Source organism: Canis aureus, chromosome 5 (assembly GCF_053574225.1).
Source record: "Canis aureus isolate CA01 chromosome 5, VMU_Caureus_v.1.0, whole genome shotgun sequence".
NCBI classification, from domain to species: Eukaryota; Metazoa; Chordata; class Mammalia; order Carnivora; family Canidae; genus Canis; species Canis aureus.
In genome coordinates this window covers 39,600,750-39,624,426 of record NC_135615.1, presented here as the reverse complement: position 1 = coordinate 39,624,426, position 23,677 = coordinate 39,600,750, and positions in this window count along the sequence as shown.

The window sequence follows — 23,677 nt, the reverse complement described above, 5'->3', positions numbered from 1 at the left end:
GATTAAAAAAAAAAAAAAATGAAGGCACAAGTCAGTTAACCTATCCAAGGTTATGCATCTTCTAAATAGCAGATTAAGAAGCATGTTTTACCGCTTCTGTCTGCCAGTAGCATCTTCCTTCTTGGGGGCAGTGATCTGTTGTGATGGAAGCCTCTGGTCATCACCAGGAGGGTGTGTGAGTCGCTAAGAAGGTACAGGAGGGAAGATAAGATGGACTCTTTACTGACCATTCTTTATGTGTCTAGGCTCCTGTAACGCCCTTTAAAAAAAAAAAAAAAAAGTCGCCTTGCTTTATCCTTGACGATGTAGATAAAAAGGCCTTTTCCATTTTTTATACATGAAGAAAATGTAACTCAGAGAGCTCAAAAAATTTGCCTTACTAGAGCTAGAATCTGAACAGCTATTTGTCTGAGTCAAAATTAGTCTGCGTGATTATTGCCATGTCATTTGGAGGAATAGCTGCCCAAGGGCCAGTATGTATCTGTTTAAGCAGTATGATTAATAGCGTAGGCTGGGTTTAAGCTAATGTTTATAAAGCACCCACTGAGAGGCAAGTAGCATGTTAGATGTCAGTGATACATAGCACAAATAGGACCCAACTGCTTTCTTTTTATAAATTCTTGGTAAAAGGTAAGACATTGTAGCTTTTTTTTGGGGGGGGGGGGTTTGCGGGGAAGGAATTAATGAGAGTTTTTCAGATGTTAAAGCTGGCTTTCTTACATTTTTGGGTCTTCTGTTTCTTTTCTGACAGTCAATGACCTAGAATTAATTAAAAACTCCCACCTTGCTTTAGAAGATAAGTGGATTATTCAGGACAACTAATTTTCTTTGGAAGCCATCGGCCTTTTACAAGTATTTTCTTTAGAAAAACTTTATATTGCTGTAGCTATGTATATACACATCATCAGGTAGATGCATGTAAATTCCATCTCAAATCATTGGCAAAGTATTTTATTTTCTCTGCTTTATTCTATTTCACCATCTCTGTATTCCAGGTACTGTTCTAGATGCTAATGAAACCAGTGATCAAAATAAAATTTTAAAAATGCATTTATCATGTATTATTTTCCCTAAAATTCATAACCCCAGTCCAATCATGAGAAAATGTCAGACAAACCCAAAGTAAGGGACATTCTACAAAAATGTGACCCTTCAAACTTACTGAGGTCATGGAAAGACAAGGAAAGACAGAGAAACTGTCACAGATCTGGGGAGATTAAGAACCAGGATGACTAAATGCATCGTGGATCCTAAAAGAGAAAAAGCACATTAATGGAAAAGTTGGAGAAATCTAAACAAAGTCTGCAGTTTAGGGACGCCTGGGTGGCTCAGCGGTTGAACGCCTGCCTTCGGCCCAGGGCGTAATCCTAGAGTCCCAAGATCGAGCCCCACCCACATCGGGCTTCTTGGATGGGGCCTGTTTCTCTCTCTGCCTGTGTCTCTGCCTCTCTCTCTCTCTCTCTTTGTGTCTCTCATGAATGGATGAATAAAATATTAAAAAATAATAATAATAAAAACAAAGTCTGCAGTTTAGTTAACAGTCTTGTGCTGATCTTAACTTCTTAGTATTGGTCAGTGTTCTGTGGTTATAAGGTGTTAACATTAGGGGAATCTGGGTGAAGGGTGTACATCAATTCTTCCTACTGTCTCTGCAGCTTTTCTGTAAATCTAGAATTATATCAACATAAAAAGTATTTAGAAAAACCATGTCTTTACAGAGATAAAATTCTAGTGAGAGAAGTAAAACAGACAAAATACCATAAGTAAATAGTATGTCAGTATCAAGACTGGATGAGTTTGAAAATTCTGACTCTCTAAATGGCAAACGATACTAAAAGTCAGAAATGTCTGCCAGAACAGTGCCATGGAGAAAAGGCAGGGTGTGTGACTGTACATCCTTTCGCTGAAACCTCAGAAAGATAATAAGTCCAGAATATTCAGTCATAGAAACAACTCTTATGCTGTTTCATTCGTTATGCATTTTTAGCATTAAATTTGAGTTTTTAAGGAAATATCACATTAAAATTTTTATCTGTCTTACTGAGTTGTGTGGCCCCTCTTCCATTCATCTCACCCAAGACCTGGCACTGCTCGCACAGCCCTCAGTGGTATTATCTTTATTTTACAGTGAAGGAAGCTCAAGCACGGACAAGGAAATAACATTGTCCAGGGCCATACCGCAATGAAGCAGTCAGGCTGGAATCCAAAATCTATGTTAAACACTGTGCTATACCATTTTTTTTCTGTATGTAGATATGTCTTGGAGACTGTTGCAGTGTGGTCCCAGACAGCAGAATTTGGTGATTCGGTCACCTCTGCTGTCACTCCATGATCTGAACATGCAGCTTTTCACTACGGCAATCTCCAGCACGCCTTCCTGACTAATTGCTAACTGGCCAACCTCCATGGTGAAACACAGCATCACACACACTGGGCTTGTTGTTCAGCTTATCAGTGAGCCACTTTCCTAACTCCATAGCCCTTCTATGAATTGAGGGCCCTAGACTTTATACTACCCATTTTTCTCACAGTCTCTTTCGTGTGAACTGATTGGTTGGCTATAAATCAAATGGTTAAAGGAACAGCATATTGACAAATAATGTCTCATTGCTATGTTGATTATGAGCCTTGAATCTGTCCTGGAGAATAGGAGAAGTTCAGGTCCAAAAATTGGGTCAGCTTGTTATGTTCAGTCCTCAAGAACGTGAGCAATATATAGCATTATTCAGTGCATTATGAAAAGATTGCATTTTTTAAGTATAGAAAGAACTGACACAATATTTTTATTTAAGATAGAATTTTTAAAAACTACATCCTTGAGTATTTGTTAAGGAATTACTGCTGCAGCCAATTTCCAAATGGCTTCTATATTCTTCATGGTTAGTGTGCCATGTGCCTAAAGTAACAGCACACTTCAAAAGATTCTCAACCCAGCCCTTCCATCTCCCAAACAACCACAATTTCTTCCCCACCTACTGACTGATTTCTGAGAGTCTTTTTGAGTACAAAGTCTTTCAGTCTACAATAGGAGTTAAATCTAGAATGCTAGTGCCCCTGAGAGAGAGAGAAAGAGAGAGCACATGATTTAAATTCACCTCAATTTCTAAATGGAAACTATTAGATCCTTTACAAAGAAAAGAAGAGAAATAGGGGAAATGAGCTTTAGGGAGTCCAAATAGCAAACCGTGTGCTGACTTCCTTTAAAACGTTGTCTACGTCTGCTCTTACACAAGGTGATATTACCTAAGAGCATCTGGGTGGTAACCCCACTGGTGAGAGTTTGCAAAAGTTTCTGGCAGCATATTCTTTGCTAAAATATTGTCATAATGTGCAAAGAAAGCTTGCCCAAGTGTGAGAGGCCCATGAGCTCATGTGGAATTAGTTCAAGAACCCAAGAGAAGCCTCAGATGACAATATTGCTTTTGTAACTATTAATCCAAAAGAATCTGTTAACCTGAAAAATAAAATTGCCTGTTATTTTGCTAGCCATAGTGAGTTTATTTGCAAACAGCGGGGACAAGGAAGCCATGGCAAAACCATAGGCAACTCCAACAAACAAAGGAAAATAACATTGTTTTATGGGGAAGAAGTAGGGAGATGGGAGGACTTGTTTTGGACAAAAGTTCATTGGAAAGAAGCAGGAGTCCAGGGTGATGACAGTTTCTCATTGGCTGGATCCCAGGATGGTCGACTACCTGTGGGGGATGTAGTGTACACCTTTCCCTGGTGGAGCCTGTAATTGATCACTTTTCCTACTGACATTCTTCTGTTGGGGCCTGTTATCAACACTGAGTGGTTCAGCTCACCCTTCCAGGCTCACTTTCTAGTATCCCAAGTCCACTTTAGTGAGGGTTCCCCTTTACTAATTTTCACAGATTCAACTTAAGATCTTGCAAATGAGGGTCTAACACAACTTGGAGATAAGGATAGAGAAGAGAAACTTCTCTTAATCAGAGTTACTGTGAGTCTTTCACCTCCAGTTGTATCACCTGCATTGATGGCTTCCTGTTGCCACTGAAGGAAGCTAAACTTCCTGTGGCCTACAGTGTCCTGCATGGACTGAATGCAGCTCATGTGACTGTCCAGCCCCTTGCTAGTTACTCTTTTTCCTCAGTCACTTGGCTTCTTTCCTTTGCTTGGGCCAGTCTTTCCCATGTTCCTCCCCTGGGCCACTCTTACTCATCCTGCAGTTAGCAGCCATCAAATATCACTTCTTTGGGGAAGCTTTCCCTGACTTCTGGGACTATCCTAAGGCCTTCCAATCAGGTATGCTCACACTACCCTGCCCTCCTTCATCACTCTCAGTGTAACCACCCTTAAGTTGTTACTTACATGATCATACATAATCATTTGTTTAATACTGACCTCTATCGCCAGACAACAAATTCTAGTAGAACAGGGACGTTGTCTATCTCGCTAATTATTGCCTATAAAGATCCAGAACAGTGTCTAGTGGGTATTCAATAAATACTTATCAATGTTGGTACTTAATAAATAATTATGCTAGAAAGCCCTGAGGAGGGCCTAGTTCAAACTCTTAATATAAAGGAAGAAACTCAAGTTGAAGTAGGTTCATTGCCTTGCCAGAGGCCCTGCCCAAGAGCAAATTTGGAGATAGAATCCACATCTGTTCACCCCAGGCCCAGTATACTTTTCTGTCCTGATGGAAAGTTCATAGTCTAGTGATTCATCACACTGGAGGGAATAGCGATTCCTGGCAAGTTCTTCAGGACCTTAATGAATTTGCAGGTTTGCATTTTATTTAATACCCACTTTAGTTAAAATGAGTCCATAGTCTATTTGTTTCTCCATTCCTCCGCTGCTGGATCAAATGTTAATTGTCAAGAAGAAGACATAATGTGGCAGTTTGGCAAGGTTCTGTCGAACTAACGAATGTTTAACAGGATCACAGATGGAATCATTTGCATATGGGAGGGATTTTTTTTTTCCTCAGGGTTTTGTCCCAATTAAAAGTTGCAAGTTCAAACCAGGTTACCAGTTCCAAAGAATAGAAGTTTGCACATTCTAGAGCCTGAACACATGTTACTCTTTCTTCAATATATTCACCTCTCGCCTCTTCCACATTTGACAAGCTGAAAAATATTTAGTAGTCACCAGGGTCTTGAGTAAAACAGAATAGTGTGAAGCTCTTTCCTGACTGCCCCTGTGCATTGGACAGGCAGCCAGTTTCAAGGGGTCAACACAAAGAAACATTGTTTTCATTTCTTTTGCAGCCTGTAGTCATAGCTCCTTTCAGACAAACATTGAGTGCCTTCCTTATGCCAAGCACACTGTTTGGTGCTGGGGATGCAAAGATGAATAAGGCATGGTCCTTGCCCTTGAGAAGCTCCAGAAGCGTAGGAGATGGAGATACATGATCCTTATTTCTTGTACAAAAGGCTAAGTGCAGGGATGGAGTTTTAAGGAGGATGCTTGGCAAGAGTGGGGGAAAGGTAACAGAGAGTCCTCCTTCTCTGATGAGACCCATATATTAGACAAAACTTAAAGGACCGGTGGGAGTTATCCAAGTTTACCTGGAGAGTGGGAATGGGTTTATAAGCAAGAGTTAGAAAAAAAGAGAGAGGCACGGATGGTATGTGTAAAAGACAGGCTGACTGAGCTATCTCAGCAGAGAGCATACTGGTAAAATTTTAAAAAGACTATTGCTACTAATGAATAAAACTATTCTGAACCAACAAGCCCAGTCATCTCCAGGGCATGTTAAATCAGTGCCTCCCAAAGTGCATTTGTAACCCATCTTTGCAATTCTTGTAATGGCATGCTGCCACTTCTGGTCTCCACTTAATAATCGTCCTTAAATTGACCTATTTTTGGCTTCATCCTAAGCAACATTATCCATTACATCAGTGGTTTTTATCTTTAGTTGTATTTTTCTAATATTTATTAAAATGAGTGCATAACTATTAAAATACAAAAACGTGTGCCACCAATCATCTTAAATACAACTGGGAGCATGCACACACTCCTCACTTTGGTTCAGAGATTAGAGTTGGAATAAAAAGAGGCTGACTGGTCCATCGTAAGTTTCGCCATATCATTGGGTTGATTTAATTAGGGTGGGTGATGTGGAGTTCAAGGCATGATCCCTACCATCAAGGTGCTCAGTGACAAGGTGCTCAGTTTAGTTTTCCTATTAATAAATTAATAAAACTGCTAGGGTCTGGATGTTTGTGTCCTCTCAAAATTCCTATGTTGAAATCTTAATGCCCAGTGTGATGTATTAGGAGGTGGCACCTTTGGGAGGTGCTTAGGTCATGAGTGGGATGAGAACTCTTATAGAAGAGACTCCAGGGAGCTCACCAACCCCTTCCACCATGTGAGAATATAGCAAAAAGTCTGCAGCCCAGGAGAGAGACCTTACGTGATCATGCTGGCACCCTCATCTTGGATTTCTAGCCTCCGGAACTGTGAGAAATCAACTACTATTGTTTATAAACCACCAAGTCTGTGTCATTTTCTTGTAGCATTCCAAGTAGCCTGAGACAAATGACAACAGTGGTAGGAATAGCGGAAGCCACCATAGGGTCTGTCCTTGGTATGTCTTAAGCACTGCACGTGGCACTTTACATTCATTGGCTTAGGTAACCCTTACAACACTTGGCGAGATAAATTCTAATGTTGTGCCCATTTTAACGGGCTCCCAGGGGCTAAATACCTTGTCAGAGTTCTGACCTTTCGTTTAGGGGAAAAAAAAATCATGCAAAAGCTGCCCTCTGCCTTGTTAATTTTCCCCATTCTCACTGGTGTGAGGTGGGATCTCATTGTAGTTTTGATTTGTATTTCCCTGATGGCAAGTGATGCAGAGCATTTTCTCATATGCATGTTGGCCATGTCTATGTTTTCCTCTGTGAGATTTCTGTTCATGTCTTTTGCCCATTTCATGATTGGATTGTTTGTTTCTTTGGTGTTGAGTTTAATAAGTTCTTTATAGATCTTGGAAACTAGCCCTTTATCTGATATGTCATTTGCAAATATCTTCTCCCATTCTGTAGGTTGTCTTTGAGTTTTGTTGACTGTATCCTTTGCTGTGCAAAAGCTTCTTATCTTGATGAAGTCCCAATAGTTCATTTTTGCTTTTGTTTCTTTTGCCTTCGTGGATGTATCTTGCAAGAAGTTACTGTGGCCGAGTTCAAAAAGGGTGTTGCCTGTGTTCTTCTCTAGGATTTTGATGGAATCTTGTCTCACATTTAGATCTTTCATCCATTTTGAGTTTATCTTGGTGTATGGTGAAAGAGAGTGGTCTAGTTTCATTCTTCTGCATGTGGATGTCCAATTTTCCCAGCACCATTTATTGAAGAGACTGTCTTTCTTCCAATGGATAGTCTTTCCTCCTTTATCGAATATTAGTTGCCCATAAAGTTCAGGGTCCACTTCTGGATTCTCTATTCTGTTCCACTGATCTATGTGTCTGTTTTTGTGCCAGTACCACACTGTCTTGATGACCACAGCTTTGTAGTACAACCTGAAATCTGGCATTGTGATGCCCCCAGATATGGATTTCTTTTTTAACAAATGTTGGAGAGGATGCGGAGAAAAGGGAACCCTCTTACACTGTTGGTGGGAATGTGAACTGGTGCAGCCACTCTGGAAAACTGTGTGGAGGTTCCTCAAACAGTTAAAAATATACCTGCCCTACGACCCAGCAATTGCACTGTTGGGGATTTACCCCAAAGATACAAATGCAATGAAACGCCGGGACACCTGCACCCCGATGTTTATAGCAGCAATGGCCACGATAGCCAAACTGTGGAAGGAGCCTCGGTGTCCAACGAAAGATGAATGGATAAAGAAGATGTGGTTTATGTATACAATGGAATATTACTCAGCTATTAGAAATGACAAATACCCACCATTTGCTTCAACGTGGATGGAACTGGAGGGTATTATGCTGAGTGAAGTAAGTCAGTCGGAGAAGGTCAAACATTATATGTTCTCATTCATTTGGGGAATATAAATAATAGTGAAAGGGAATATAAGGGAAGGGAGAAGAAATGTGTGGGAAATATCAGAAAGGGAGACAGAACGTAAAGACTGCGAACTCTGGGAAACGAACTAGGGGTGGTAGAAGGGGAGGAGGGCGGGGGGTGGGAGTGAATGGGTGACGGGCACTGGGTGTTATTCTGTATGTTAGTAAATTGAACACCAATAAAAAATAAATTAAAAAAAAAAAAGAACTTTAAAAAAAAAAAAAAAAAAAAAAGCTGCCCTCTGTTGCCCTAATTGAAAGAAAGTTTCTTCCAGACTCCAGAGGCCAGTGTTTCAGTCTGAACTCAGCTACTGGTTGATTGTGGACTCCAGAAGAGTTTCTTAAACTTCAGACTCTTAAGTCCCTTCTGTTAAATGTTTATATTGGGTGATCTTTAGCAGCATTTGTAATCTGGAGACTCATTCTAAGTCTGTTTCCTTATCGGTAAAGCAGGGCTAATAATACCAACCTCATAGGATTATTGTGCAGATTAAAGGTAAGTAAAGTCCGAGGCCAAGGACTAACACACAGTAAAAATATCATAAATGGGATTATAAATAAAAATGCTGCTAACTGCAATAGATCTGATCATGTTTTTTTTAATTTTTTTTAATTTATTTATGATAGTCACACAGAGAGAGAGAGAGAGAGGCAGAGACACAGGCAGAGGGAGAAGCAGGCTCCATGCACCGGGAGCCTGACGTGGGATTCGATCCTGGGTCTCCAGGATCGTGCCCTGGGCCAAAGGCAGGTGCCAAACCGCTGTGCCACCCAGGGATCCCTAGATCTGATCATCTTGATAATCGCTGTGACGGTCTTCAAAATGGATAGTTCATCCACAAATAACTGAGAGTAAATTGACTCTACCACCACATTGAAATGCCTGTGCTAGCTGATTCTCATTTTAGGCAGGTTAGTTTTCTTTCTCTATGCTTCCATATGTTTAAGTCAGAGACTAAACACATGCCTTTCACTGGTGTGATAGTTGACTCCAAGATGACCTCCCTGAGACTACATACCCTCAGTAGTCCCCGTTTCCACTGAAAAGGGCTAACTTGTGTAACTAAGATACTGTGAAATGATGCTCTATGACTTCTGAGGCTAGATCCTATAAGACTGTGGCTTCTGTCGTGCTCTCTTGGGTGGCTCATGAAGATGCTCAGACAGCCCTGTGGAGAGGTCCACATGATGAAGAACTGAGGTTTCCTGTCAGCCAGTGAGGAACTGATGCTTTTTCCAACAGCCATGTGAGTCAGCCACCTCGGATCTACCAGCCACAGTCAAGCCTTCGGACGACAGCAGCCCCAGCCAACATCTTGGCTGCCACCTCATGAAAGACCCTGAAACAAAACCACCCAGATGAGCTGCTACCAAATGCCTGATATGGGTTCCACAGTAACTCTGAGATTATAAATATCTGTTGTTCTAAGCCACTCCATTTCAGTGTAATTTGCAACAATAGTTAATATTGCAATAATTAATTATATAGTTAATATAAAAGAATCATTGCAAAGGTTAAAGAAAATAATTTGATTGAAAGCATATGGCCACCTTGCTATGATCTAATTCTGGCCATCAGGGAGCTGTGGATGTTCAAAGGGAAGGAAGAAGGAGGGGCAGGGAAGAGAGGCAGACAGGAGACAGGAGACTCCACAGTACAGAGGTCTCTCAAAGAACATCAGCAAAAGGTTTCTGGTGTATTTCTGGAGTATTACTCACCAAGTATAGGGGCTCATTCAGAAGCGGGGGGATGGAAACGAGGACATACGTCTGCAAATACATCAAATCCACCAAAAGCCTTTGATCAGAAAATCCAAGGCGATAGTTTGGAATGCACCTCATTTGGAAAGCCGAAGCTTTGTCTAACCAGCCATTTAGTCCTGATGACTTTGGAACAATGTAAGTTATTAGAATAATTTTCCACTTAGCAATGATCATTCATGAATGGGCAATGTTAATATTCATCCTTCCTTGTCAAAAATAGGCTTATTTTCTTGCTTTTAAAAAGCATATTGTATATTGTGGGCATGAATTTGGAACCCTAAAAAACCTGCTTAATACTGTATCACTTTCTATTGTGCCAGTTTGTATTAATGCCTCTTCAGAAAGCGGCTTTAGGATCTCATGCAAAAGATACTCTGTGCAAGGTGGGGTGGAAGGCAATGCAGTTTCCCTTATCCTTCCATCTGGTCTCTACTGAGAAACTGTACTGTGAACTGCCTGCTTTGCCCTTGTCTGCTTTCTCCATGTAAGTAGTAGCCTTGGTTTCCTGGTCTGGGAATTATTATAACCTGTCACTGTGTTTGTGGATGAGCCCTATAACCACACTCTGTGGGTTCTAATCCCAACCTCGTGGTTTACTGGCTAAGGGGTCTTGGGCAAGTTATTTTAACTTATTTCTTTGCAAAAAAGCTTTGTATCTGCAATGCAAGGAGCTCATAGGATTGTTATGAGGACCTACCACATGTGAGGCATTGACAGCAGTGCTTGGCACATAGTTAAGTACTCTATGAATCCAAGTTATTATTATGAACCTCTCCCCAGAACGTCAAGTTCACAGAAAGAAAGGTCTTGTCTCTCTCTCTTCTCTCTTTTTTTTAAGGTTTTATTTATTTATTCATGACAGACACACAGAGAGGCAGAGACAGTGGCAGAGGGGGAAGCAAACTCCCTGCAGGGAGCTGGATGCAGGACTTGATCCCAGGACCCCAAGATCACGCCCTAGGCCAAAGGCAGACGCTCAACCACTGAGCCATCCAGGTGTCCCTTGTCTTTCTTTTTCATATCATCACCCTAGCCCCAAGCACACGGCCTGGCCCATGTGAGATATTTTGTTACAAGCAGTTCACATGGAAACCTAGATATGGCTATTTTCAACAGTTTCCAAGATCCCCATCATAGGGAGATTTCTCAGTGGTCATTTTTCTTTTTGCGGTCTGCCTCCTGCTGCTTTGCTCGGGCCCTTCTCTCCCCAGATGCAAGCACAGACTTATTTATGTATCTTATTGTTCCCTCATGCACAGCAGTCTTAGCTTCAACTCCACCTGAAACCATGCTCCAGCTCAATCTTTACATATTCAAAATCAGATCTTGGGGGGATATGGCTATAGGTGGAAATACACAGAACCATTAGTCATCAAAAGCATATGAATGTGGTTCATGCCCCTAAAGGGGGTGGCAGGGCCATTTTAAGCAGCATTCTTGTCTTCCCTTTATAAATGACTTCTTTTAATTAAAAAACACGTATTATGTTAACGAAAGTTACACGAAAAGTAGAAGTTAGGGAAATATGTATTAAATATCAGAAAGAAAAATGTGGATGCAATTCACCCATTGACCCATCACCCAATATATATAATTACTGCCAACATTTTTTTTTTTTTTTTTTACTGCCAACATTTTGGTGTTTCCTCCTGTCCCGCTTTGCTTTTCTCTATGGCTTGGGCATGTGTGTGTGCTCCTATGTGCAGGGGGGTGGGCCCGGTGGGGGGCGTGGGGAGAGAGAGAAACAGCAGAGGTGTAAGTAGCCGAATTGTATCATGGGCTTCTCTCTCAGCATTCTGCTTTCCAGAGAGTCTACTATTCACTTGTCCATCCCACAGATACAATGAGCAACTTCTGAGCATTGGACTGAGGCTGCCACTTTGAAAAGAGAGACTTATCCAATCCCAAAGTTTGAACCCTTACCCACTTACCCAAACCGCCTCCATCTATTCAGACTACTGATTCGGGGAGGGTTTACAGCAGAGCCTCAGGAGCAGGTTAGTGTATGAATCCCACACAGGGGCCTCAGGTTAAGGTCGCAGAGCATTTCCTTCCAAAGGCGCTCTGCTTGCCACAAAGCTGAAAGGAGGTTTACATGGATGAAGTGTTACCCTTCCTCCTCATAATGACTGTGCACAGGAAGAGTGGATTTACAGCTCGGGCTAATTATGTGGCATTAACACAGTGCTACCAGGGGAATAGTCTGCTGCCTGCCAGTGCTAACAACTCTTGGATGCCTCCCAACCTGAGCTCTGGCGGTTCTGGTTTGGTTCCCCACCTTGACACACACACACCCCACACTGAAACTCAGGAGCTCTCAAGGAAAGGGACTTTGTCTTCTTGGGTCACCTCATACGGGCTACCTTCAGTTCTTTGAACATTCAATTCTTTCCTATTCAGAGCTTTCCTCGAGGCTTTTCTTCCATTCAGGTGCTGTTCCCGATCAATTGGCCCAAATACTACCCCTAGGTGACATTGCAATGAAAGTACTAGTCCCTCAGAGGAGTCTTCCCTGACCTATCCACTCAATGCAAAGGAGATCTCTCTCACTCGTCTTTCTCTGGGCACTTGGGTTGGTTGGTTTGCTTGTTTTTTTTCCTTCATTGTGTTGCAGAATCACAGGGTACTGGTCTCCTGGAGTCAGAGAATGAATCTCAGGGACACAAAGGGGTGAAGTGAAGTGGAAGTTTATTAAGGAAAAGTGAAAACAGAAAGGAAAGAGAAAGCTCCCTCAAGTGAGAGGGATCCCCAACGGGTTGCCACGGAGGGCTTTTAGGGCCCGTCTTTCATTGAAAACTTGACCAGGGAGCTTGTGGCCTTGAGATCCTTGTGCCGTCTTGGTTTGAGCAACAATGATTGATAATACCCTTAATGACTTACTTCTCTGAGGTTTGGTCATTTTTTTGTGATTACACTAGCTGCCAAAGAAAAATACTCCCTAACATCCGAGTCCAGGTGCTCTGGTCTATTCCCTTACCTCTGGTTCACTCTGGCTTAGCTTCTGCCTGCTGAGAAGAGTTTCAGAGCCTCGTCAGTGGCTCCCTGTCTCTCCTGGCCTACACCTTAGCCCTTCCCTTACTCAGTTGCACTTATCAACATTATCTGATATTTATTTGTTTGCTTTTTTGCTTAAAGTCCATGGGAGCAGGGATGCTCTTTGGGCATTCATTCTAATTCTAATATGTCTAATGTATATATACTTTTATTTGAATATGCTGTTTCAAAAATATATATTGTTTTGTGTGCATGTAATTTTAATTTATGCAAATAGTACTTGGTTATAGATCTTACTCTGTTTGCTCCTTTTTCTTGCTTTCCTCTCCTTTTCTCCTATATGTGTTCTCCTTTTTTTTTTTTCCTGACTGCTCCATAATAATCTATGGTGTGGTTCTATCACATTTCTTCACTCCTCCTCCTAGTGTTTGGCACTTCCACTAAAGACAGTATTTCTTTCTTTTCTTTTTTTTTTTTTTAAGATTTTATTTATTGATTCATGAGAGAAGCAGAGACACAGGCAGAGAGAGAAGCAGGCTCCTCATGGGGAGCCCGATACGGGACTCAATACCAGATCTTGGGATCAGGACCTGAGCCAAAGGCAGACGCTCAACCATTGAGCCGCCCAGGCACCCCTGAAGACAGCATTTCTATGAAAGCCCAAAACATGTCTTTTGTGGGCCTGGGAGTGAACCCCACTGGTATGCAGACCTTATAAAAGCATTGCTGTGTCACTGGGTTTAGGGTTTGTGTAGAACTAAATTAACCAAGTAGAGTTAAATTGCCCCCAGAGAGTTGCAGTGCTCAACCCGTCCCCCACCCCCACCCCAACATTATATGGATATTCTTATATTCTACATTTCTTGGGAGAAATGACCCAACCTTTAGCAATATCCAGCTTCCTGATTTCTGCCAACTTAGTGGATATAAACTTATCCATGGTTGTTTTAGTTTGAACTTCTCTTATCACCATGATCTTTAGCAGTCATCAGAGCCTAGTTAGTTTTTCAAGCTTCCTTTTCCATAAATGTCCTAGTCACATCCTGTGTCCATTTGCAATCTTTTTGTCCTTGATTTCAGAAGTACCTTGTATATATTTTTTTTTTTATTTATGATAGTTACAGAGAGAGAGAGAGAGAGGCAGAGACACAGGCAGAGGGAGAAGCAGGCTCCATGCACCGGGAGCCCGATGCGGGACTCGATCCCGGGTCTCCAGGATCGCGCCCTGGGCCAAAGGCAGGTGCCAAACCACTGTGCCACCCAGGGATCCCTACCTTGTATATTTTAAATATCCCCCCCACACACATACACATTATAAATGCCTTCTCACATCCTGCCAGCCTTCTATTAAATGCATCCATGGTGTCATTTACTGACAGAAATTCAATCTTTAATAAAATTCATCCTTGTTTAAAACTTAGTAGTTTGTACTTTTACAGGTTTACTTATAATGTCTATCTTCTATGCGTTGGTCTCATTTTTTCTACCATGCATCCTCCCTGCCATCAGAGAAGAAAGCTACCAACAGCTCTAAGATAACAGTGCCCAGCTTTGGAAGCAAGCCATCAAAAATGCTGAGACTCAGTCACAAATTCCTCTCCTGAATCCCAGGCCTCCTCTGTTTGTTCAAGCAAGGATAACCCCTGCTGACTCCTGAAGTGTAGAGGAGGGTAGGTTCAATACCACCCAAAACATACAGATGAAGAATTAGAAATGAAGTGGTTTCTAAGAGGAGCATCAAGGTATCATTTTCAGAAGAAGGGAAATTAAACTGGGCAGGCAAAAGCAATAGTTGCCCACTCTAAAGAAAGGGTCACTGCCTTTCTTAAGGCTTATCAGCTCAATTAGTATTCTCATGTCCACTAACTATCTTCCCTTGTGTCCATCCACAAACACCTCTAAAACATTCCATAGCACCCTAAACCCATCTGGTAATACTCATGAATTTAATCACTGAAATGGGTAGTCCACTCAGGAAGGGACCAATGAAATGACCCAGACTGATGTTTCCACAACTAGGCCAAGCATTAGAATCATCACCCAGGGGGCCCCCAGGTGGCTCAATTGGTTAAGAGTCTGCCTTTGGCTCCAGTCATGATCTCAGAGTCCTAAGATCAAGGTCCTACTCAGCAGGGAGTCTGCTTCTCCCTCTCCCCCTGCCTATCCCCCTGCTCATTCATTCTCTCCCTCTCTTTCTCTTTCTCTCCCCCACTCTGCTTCTCAAATAAATATATAAAATCTTTTAAAAAATACAGACTCCTGGACTTGGCCTCAGAACTGCTGAAATAAAAATTCTGTTGAGCAGAAACCTGAAAATTGTGTTTGAAAACCTCAGTTGCCAGTCCAGACATGGAGAATCACAACAAGAACCACGAGCCCCTTCTTTTCCAACTGAGGAAACCAGAGCCCGAGGGCTGTCCCCAGGAAAATGCAGTGAACTTGGGATGCCTGCTGTACTCGGGTGGTGGTGCTGTTTGGGTGGGTTTTCTTGCAGCTGCATGTTGAGCTCTATGTGGACTCCTTGGAAAAGAGGCCTCTGAATACAAATATAACTATCTCTGGATTTATCTTTTGACAGAAAAGCTCAGGCTCTTACCTCTGGGCTTTATGGTACTCAGAAATCCTGCCAGGCCCTACAACCATGGAAACTCAAATCCTACATTCCATACTTATTGTGGCTACAGCTGCTCTGGACATTGAGACAACAACCTCCAGAGGCCTGGTGAAGAGAATGCTTTCTCTTCAGCATTGCAGGTGTTTAGAAGTTAGGCCTCATGTGTCAGCCACTCCTGAATCAAGTCTTGGCCCTGCCACATATCAGGTGCATGACTTGACATGATGTGTTTAGTTCTCCCTCACATGCTGTCTATACCTCAGAGGCTCTTCGGGAGGAGGAAATGGGATAGTGCCTTTCAAGCATAAGCCCAAAACCATGCCCAAAAAAGTGCTCAGTCAACCTTAGGGAGTTGATATTACCGAGCACGTTCTATGTGCCTCCCTGTGTGGAGTGCCGGCATGTGGAATTGAGTAAAGCCTGGTTTGTGCCCTCTATGAGCTTAGTCACATGAGGCTGAAAGATTAACAAATAATAAAGTATTAAATTACGGTGTCCTTGGCCTGGCTGTTAAGCCTGTGGAAAATGCAAACTCGACTTAGAAGCCATAATCCCAACTTGATCCATCATGTCTGCAGCAGGGGCAGCTGGACGCTGGTCTTGGGGCAGATGCTTGGCCTCCATGTTGACCAAGACCAGGGTTGACCTAGTGCACAGACCCAGATGTAGCAGCCAATCAGTATCACAGGGGCTTGGCCTGCCCCCCACCCCGCAGACACACACTGGTTTGTTGTCTTTTGCTATAGAAGGAACGCCCCTTCCCCCCATTTCCTCTCCCTCAAAGTCTAGGTTCCACATGGCTTGATCTTCCTCACTGCTCGTTCTTTAGTGCCTTCTGCAGGGATTTCCCCGAGTTAAGATAGATGTTTACCCTGGGTGTTGTAGAAACACAGGAGAGGCAAACTCATATGAGCTGGGGCCTTACTCAGAACTTATTACAATTTTATTGTACAATTTTATTTAATAGAGCCACTGTTTTGATTCCCATAACATGAGAACAGAGCGCACAGAAGCAAGTGATTTGGCTACAAACCGAGCTTCTACAAACACCAGCATCCATGTCTTTTAAAACACCATTTTTTGTTTCTACTTATTTATGGGATTTCTCGTCAACAGGGAGAATGGATCCATTTATTTCAACTATAGTTCACACATTTGATATGTGACTTTGTGTGTTTCTGCGGTGGAAAACTATTGGCAATTACCTGATATGCTGTCCCTTGTGCTCCCTGGGAACCCCTTCACGCAGGGTTCCCTAAGTCAGCCACCAAGCCAAGGGATTGCTTCTGGGAGAAGCAGACACAGAGCAAAGGCTTTTGAATTTTTAATACTATGCCTCTGCTTTCAGATTGTAGGATGTGAGGGAGAAAACAAGCATAGGGTAGGAGCAAAGCCTCCTAGCCTCCCAGACTAAGAAGTTACTCAAATTGAGGGTGAGGAGGAGCAAGGCTGTAAGGAAGCTTAAATCCAGGTGGATTCTGTGAAAATGTCTCCCCCTCTCCCTCACTCTCTCCCACTGCTGCCCAAGCGCAGTTACTGGACACACATTTCAGATATATGGTCACCAAACTACAGAATCTTCAGAACTAATAGGAACGGGGGCAATGAAAGGCTGGAAGGTTTGGGGTATCTGAGAGAAGTTAGTCACTCAGCTTCTGGCTGTGCCCTGGGAAAAGGGGAGACCACAGAGCAGAAATGCTATGTGGTCCTTGCAGGAAAACGTATTCTGTATTGACAGAAAAGGCCAGAGCTCTAGGCATGGCTTGGGAAGAGCAGGCTGTTTCTTTCTCACACACCCGGCAGGGCTCAGCAATCAGGGACCACACCGGAGGAGCCCTGGGCCAGGAAGAAGTGCCACCAAGAAGCCTCCTGCAATACAAGAACTGAGATCTCTCAGGGCTGAAGGCATCAAGGAAGAGGGGGATGTGGGCACATAAAACCCATCCCATAGGGACCAGACACTACACTCCACACTGGAAAACAGACACGGCCCTCGAAAGGATACACCCTGAACTGAAAGATCCTAGACTCTGCCCTCCTGATGGAAAGAGGCTCATAATAGGAATTAAGTAATTAAAAAAAAAAAAACAAAAACAGTTTAACTTCTTGGATACCTGAGTTTGCATACTGGTATTCCTCCCTGCTCCAAGTGGTGTCATTTATGAATTTAGGTAATCATGATGGTATTGAGATATCTCTTTGGTAGACACCAACTCTCTGATATTTCTCTATATTGCCTAGCATCCATCATGGGGCTGAGAGCAGAGAATGTGACGTATATACACATGCTTAATGTTTGCATGTTTGTGTGTATGTGTCTGTGTGTGTGTGTGTGTAGCCTATGGATTCCCTTTTAAAATAATGGGGGTTTTTGTTTTTTTTTTGTTTGTTTTTAATTTTTTTTGATAAATTTTTATTTATTTATGATAGTCACACACAGAGAGAGAGAGAGGCAGAGACACAGGCAGAGGGAGAAGCAGGCTCCATGCACCGGGAGCCCGATGCGGGATTCGATCCCTGGTCTCCAGGCTCACGCCCTGGGCCAAAGGCAGGCGCCAAAGCGCTGCGCCACCCAGGGATCCCTTGTTTGTTTTTTAAAAAGATTTTATTTATTTATTCATGAGAGACAGAGAGAGAGGCAGAGACATAAGCAGAGGGAGAAGACTTCCCTGTGGGGAGCCTGATGCAGGACTTGATCTCAGGACCCCGGGATCACACCCTGAGCCAAAGGCAGACGTTCAACCGCTGATTCACTCAGGTGCCCCTAAAATAATGTTTTCAAAAGCATAAAAAAATTCAGGATTACAAAGGAAGCCAATTATGTGGAAAGATAGTCATCAAAATATTTATTTATTCATTCATTTATTCATTTATTTATTTTTAAGGGACAGAGTGAGCTGGGAGGTGAGGGTTGGGGCAGAAGGAAAGGAAGAGAGAGAGCATTAAGCCTGATGCAGGACTCAGTCTCACAACCCTGAGATCATGACCTGAGCTGAAATCAAGACTTGGATGCTTAAATGACTGAGCCACCCAGGTGCCCCCAGTTATCAAAATATTTAAAACACAGATTTGTGATATAGCAATGTGTATAGTTCTTTATTCATGCATTAAATACCAAGATCTAGCTGCAAATATAATAAACATAATATGGAAGTGGTGATAAGTATAAATGATATTAAGAGATACCTACAGGGTGCTCAGGTGGCTCAGTCAGTTAAGGGTCTGTCTTTAGCTTAGACCATGATCTCAGAGTCCTGGGATGGAGCCCTGAGTTGGGTTCCCTGCTCAGTAGAAAGTCTGCTTCTCTCTCTCACTCTGCACCAACCCCCACTCATATTCTCTCTCTTTTCCTCTCTTTCAAAAAAAAAAAAAGAGAGAGAGAGAGAGATACCTACAAGAACTAATATCATATGAAAAATATCTGTACTGATGACCAAGTCACTGATTTCACAAATACTGTTGTGGCTTATTACCTATATGCATAATTGAAGGAAAGGGTAATTTCTGTTAGAGGTCAATAAAAATACAGATGCAGTTTTTCTCAGCCATGTTGAGAGGCCTCTTGGATTGTACCCATGAACCCTTGGGATCCTCAGCCCCCTGTACCATGTAACTCCTTCTTTACTCTAAAAGACTTAATCTGAACATTCATTTGACAGAGAAATGTTGGGATTTGCAAAGATTGGTAGAATCTCATTTTGCTCTAACTTGAGGCAGTCAGCTTGACAGATCTCTCTGCAATGATTATCATCCAAGGTCATTAATTTAGGAGATCGTAATCCTAGGCAAATGCTGGAGTATAGTTCAAAAGTACTAATGTTGGTCAGGGCCTGATTATTGAATAAAAAGTAATTCCTGGCCTTGTAAGCATGATAATAAGCTTCTTAATGATGAGGTACTGGCGTCCCTAAGGCAGTAACTGGTGACTCTGGTGTCCCTAATGCAGTAACTAGAACACAGTAGAAGTTTGACAAATGCTGTTTGAATGAGTTAATGAACGGATGGGTCATACAAGAGCACTGGATTTCAGTGTGAGGCTGAGGGATGGGCACCAAGTGTGAATTCCTTAGTAATGACCTTGACAGAGAAAGAGCTTGATTAAGATCAGCTGTTGTTATTTTCACTTTAGAAGGCATTCTTTTTGTATTCTAGTATCTAGCCCAGTAGCCTTAACAAAACTAGTGTCGCTTTGCAAGGGATCTCTTTATCTCTAGGGTTCAGAGAGGGATTAGGTAAGATTAATGGCACAATGTATATGAAGTGCATTTAGCACAGGGGCTGATTAATCAGTAAGGACTCAATAGTTGTTATTACTGTGATCTGATGTGATAAATGTAATGGTTTTAGTATTAATATTATTATTAATATTAACCAAGGCACAGTGAGTCAAATTTAACAATGTATTAGAATCACATGAACGTTAAAAAAAAAAAAACTTATTCCTCAAGATTTCACTGAATCAGAATCTCTGGGAAGAGTCTCAGAATCTACCTTTGGAAAAAACTGGCAAGGAACTTGAAAAGAAGCCAGGCATGGAAAGTTGGAGCCCCAAGGGAAACTGAGTCCTTATTGTTAACATGTTAAAACATCATTTTTGTACAAACAGTGATCACTTGTCGAGGTTTCATGTATTCATGAGAGAATACCATGGATACAAGTAATGTATTCATGAAAGCACTACAAGAATGACAAAGCAAGTCCCAAAGATGGTAGGAAAAACTGGGATCTTGTAGGGAATGGAAAAACTAAGTAATGCTGAGATAAGACTGTTCAACTGGATACAAAAATGATGAATGTCCTTAAGGACAATAAAACCATATATTTCTGGATTTTTTTTTTTAATCAGACAGAAGAGAAAATCATTGTACTTGATCATTTTTCTGTAACTTCAGAGTTATAAAATGTCTGGTTCCTAATCAAAAGTAAATAGAAACAAAAAAAAAATTGATTCCCTGAGTAGAAGCTCATTGTGGGCTCTTTAATTACATCTGCAAAATGAACCCGTCTACCAGATTGATTTCCTTCATCTTAAGAGTCTTAAGTGCTTGCATTTATTAAGCTACAAAATACAGGCCACAATTTGTATTTGATGTGACATTTTAGTACTGAGAGGTGGAGTAGCAATTAATCTTATTGTACCAGCACCCTGCCTCCCAAAAAAGATTACTCTGAAACATTCCACCAGCTGTCCTGTTCCAGTGCAATCTCCCTTTAGTTTTCCTGTCCCACTGTGATTTGAGGCCTGACTGGAGAGTTCTGTCCTTTACTCGTCACCACCACCTGCCTGCTAATGATGCCTGAAATCCTCCCATTTAATATTTATTTCCCCTGTACTCTTTCTCTAAAGTCCTCCTTTTTTCCTTTTATGGAAAATATCCCAAAAGGGAATGTTTGGGGGAATACAACAACAGTTGTTTAAAATATAGTTCATATCTGCCCATGATTCCAGCAGAGAGTTAGCTTCTTTTATTTCCTTATAATTAGCAGAGATGTAGAGGAAGAGGGGAGAAGAAAAAACCAGCTGGAGCTCTCTGGATGTTATGAATCTAAGACCATGAGCTAGCTTTAATCATATGGGGAAAGAAGCTCAGAAAGAATCTGGGTGCTTCACACAGATGTCTTTGATGTATACCATTGCAGACATGCAGGGTCTGACTCCTCTCATTTCACTTCGTCAATGTCATCTCTAGTGTAGGGAGGGTAGAGGTGATAAGGACCACAGCGGAAACTGGAAAGAAGAGGAGTACATGAATGCATTGGCCAGACACATTGTTTTGTCTGCCCATCATTTCCACACTACATCCCTACCTATTGTTCACAATATTTTAGCTGTCAGAGTTGATTGGCCCCAAGAGAGCCACATGACCTAAGCTGGCCAATCAGAACCCTGCTCTGGGAAATTTGGCCTAGAGCTTTTAGATAAGAAAGCCATTCTATTGGAGGTGGGTAAAGCTGCACGTGATTAAGCTTGGGGAATGTCAACAGGCATGCTTCTGCTACGTGGAAAAACCTTTTGTTTTTGTAAAAAAAACAAAAGGTATAAGGAAAAAGCAGGAATGGGAATTGGAGAGAAAGCATTCAACTATGTATTTAATCCCAGTTTTAACTGAGCCCCTCGTTCACCCATTCCTTGGCTCTATAGCAGCCTAACGAGGTCACACAAGTGCCATGAACTGTTCCAACCCCTGGATCAGTCTGTGGCAAAGGCCTTTAGAACAGGAAGCATGTCAAAGCTTGTCACACGGTTGTGACTCAGTAAAAAACATATTGAAAAGAAGTTTGGAGATTTTATCAAGGAATAAGAAGACAACATTTCTAGTTCTTCCCATGGCCCAGAAGGGGCCAAAAGAAGAAAACAAGCCAATTTCCTGAGGGAGAGCCCAAGTTGTCAATAAGTTCATTGTATTTCTCCATGCCTCTGCCTTGCTTCCTGAAGAAACAAACTGGAGGAATATGTGTGGTAAGAAGATCAACGTTGAGTGACAAATTATTTTAATATTACCCTTCAATTGGGAAAAAGCTGACTGCATGCTTGCAAACTCACCTTTCATCTGATTCCCATTTAGAGGCATTTGAATCCTAGCTGCCACTTACTACACCAAACAACATTATGGTCCTATCTTAGAATTTATCATTTGTATAAACACGGATGGGCTCGTTTCTCCAATCACAGTGAGCTTTCCCGTGAGTGTACTGTTTATGCACTCTGTGAGGTCTTTGCTAGAAGACTAAGCACTCTAACTTAATATTAGAAATTTGACAAACATCCAGAATCTGCTGGATTCAAATTGGAGGACATAGTTTAGACTCAAGATGTAGAAAGTGGTATCTCCTTTCTTTGAATCCAAAATGGGGCATTGTCACTCTTTCTGTGGAAAAGTTTCTCTCGGATTTTTTACTCTTCATTTAGTGTTCATATTTATTAAGTGAAAACTGTTTGGCAGGTGCTGTTCTAAGCAATTTGCATGTATGAACAAATTTATTTCTCACAATATACTACGAGAGTAGGTACTTTTATTATACCCATGTTAAAGATGAGGATACTGAGACTCACCTATTATGTGGTACAGGTGAGATTAGAACTTAGGCAGTGCCTCTCCAGAGTCAGAATTTTTAACCATTGTACGTTATTAATTGTGCCATATAATAAATGAATATATTACATCGTGTGGCAGGCAAAATAGCAAAGAGCCTGTCCTCATGGAGCTTGTGTTCTAATGTGGAGATGAATGTTCATCAAATAATCACAGAGATATAAAATCATAAGCTGATATGTACTGTGGAAAAGGCAATGGGAGTTCTGATAACACACAGCTTCTCTGGAATGGGGCCCAGAAAGCCTTCCCTGTCAATGAAACATTTGTATTGAGAGTGAGAATTAGGAGTCATCTAAATGAAGAAATTGGAGAGCAAGGAAGAATGGGCCACATGCAGCAGAGAACATGCCCAAGACTCTGAGATGGGAGAGAGCTGAGCCTCTTGGGATTGGAAGGACAGCAAGCAGGTCTTGAGTACACAGAGCTGAGTGGGCAGAAAAATGGCTGGATTTGCTCCTGGAAGGGAAGGCAGGGGCTAGATCATTCAGGGCACTGTAGGCCATGCAAGAGTTTAGTCCTCATCCAAAAACTGTACACCAGATGTAGAAAGACTAGTCTTTGGTGTCCAGTGTGCACAAGGCAAAATGCTATAAATGAAGTGTGTGGCAGACCCAGTGTTCATGTCTGTCTATCTATCTATCTATCTATCTATCTATCTATCTATCTATCTATCTATCTATCTCAGCAGTGAGGCTTGTGCCCACCCAGAGAGGAAGGCCTTTTGGTGTCCAGTCCCAAGAGAAAGCTTGATTCAAGGCTCCAGCTTCATTGCCATATTGTGTCTGGCGACATTCACAAGGACATGAATACAGGGCCTATTTTCTGGTCACAACCACAGAGTAGAGTCACAGTCTCATACATCTTTTCTTTTCCCATAAAATCATGTGTGGTTTGTATATAGTGGGTCTCTGCTCCATATGTCTCCCTCTCCAGCCTGGCCCAGCATCTGGTCAAGACCACAGACATATCTGCCCCCACCCCACCCTTGTTCCTGCAGGGCAGAACCCTTCTCAGAGCCTGATTATGTCTTTTCTCCATTCTTAAAGGAGCAACTACACCTCCATACTGACTGTACCAAGTACCCCAACCTTAATGAATGTTAGGCTAAATCAAAACAAGTCAAGAAACTCCTTCTTATAGGGTCGAAGAGTGCAAAGGCCAGAGACATTGAAGGGAATAGAGTTGGAGATGTTGGGATCCTTTCAAATTCTAACAGGCCAA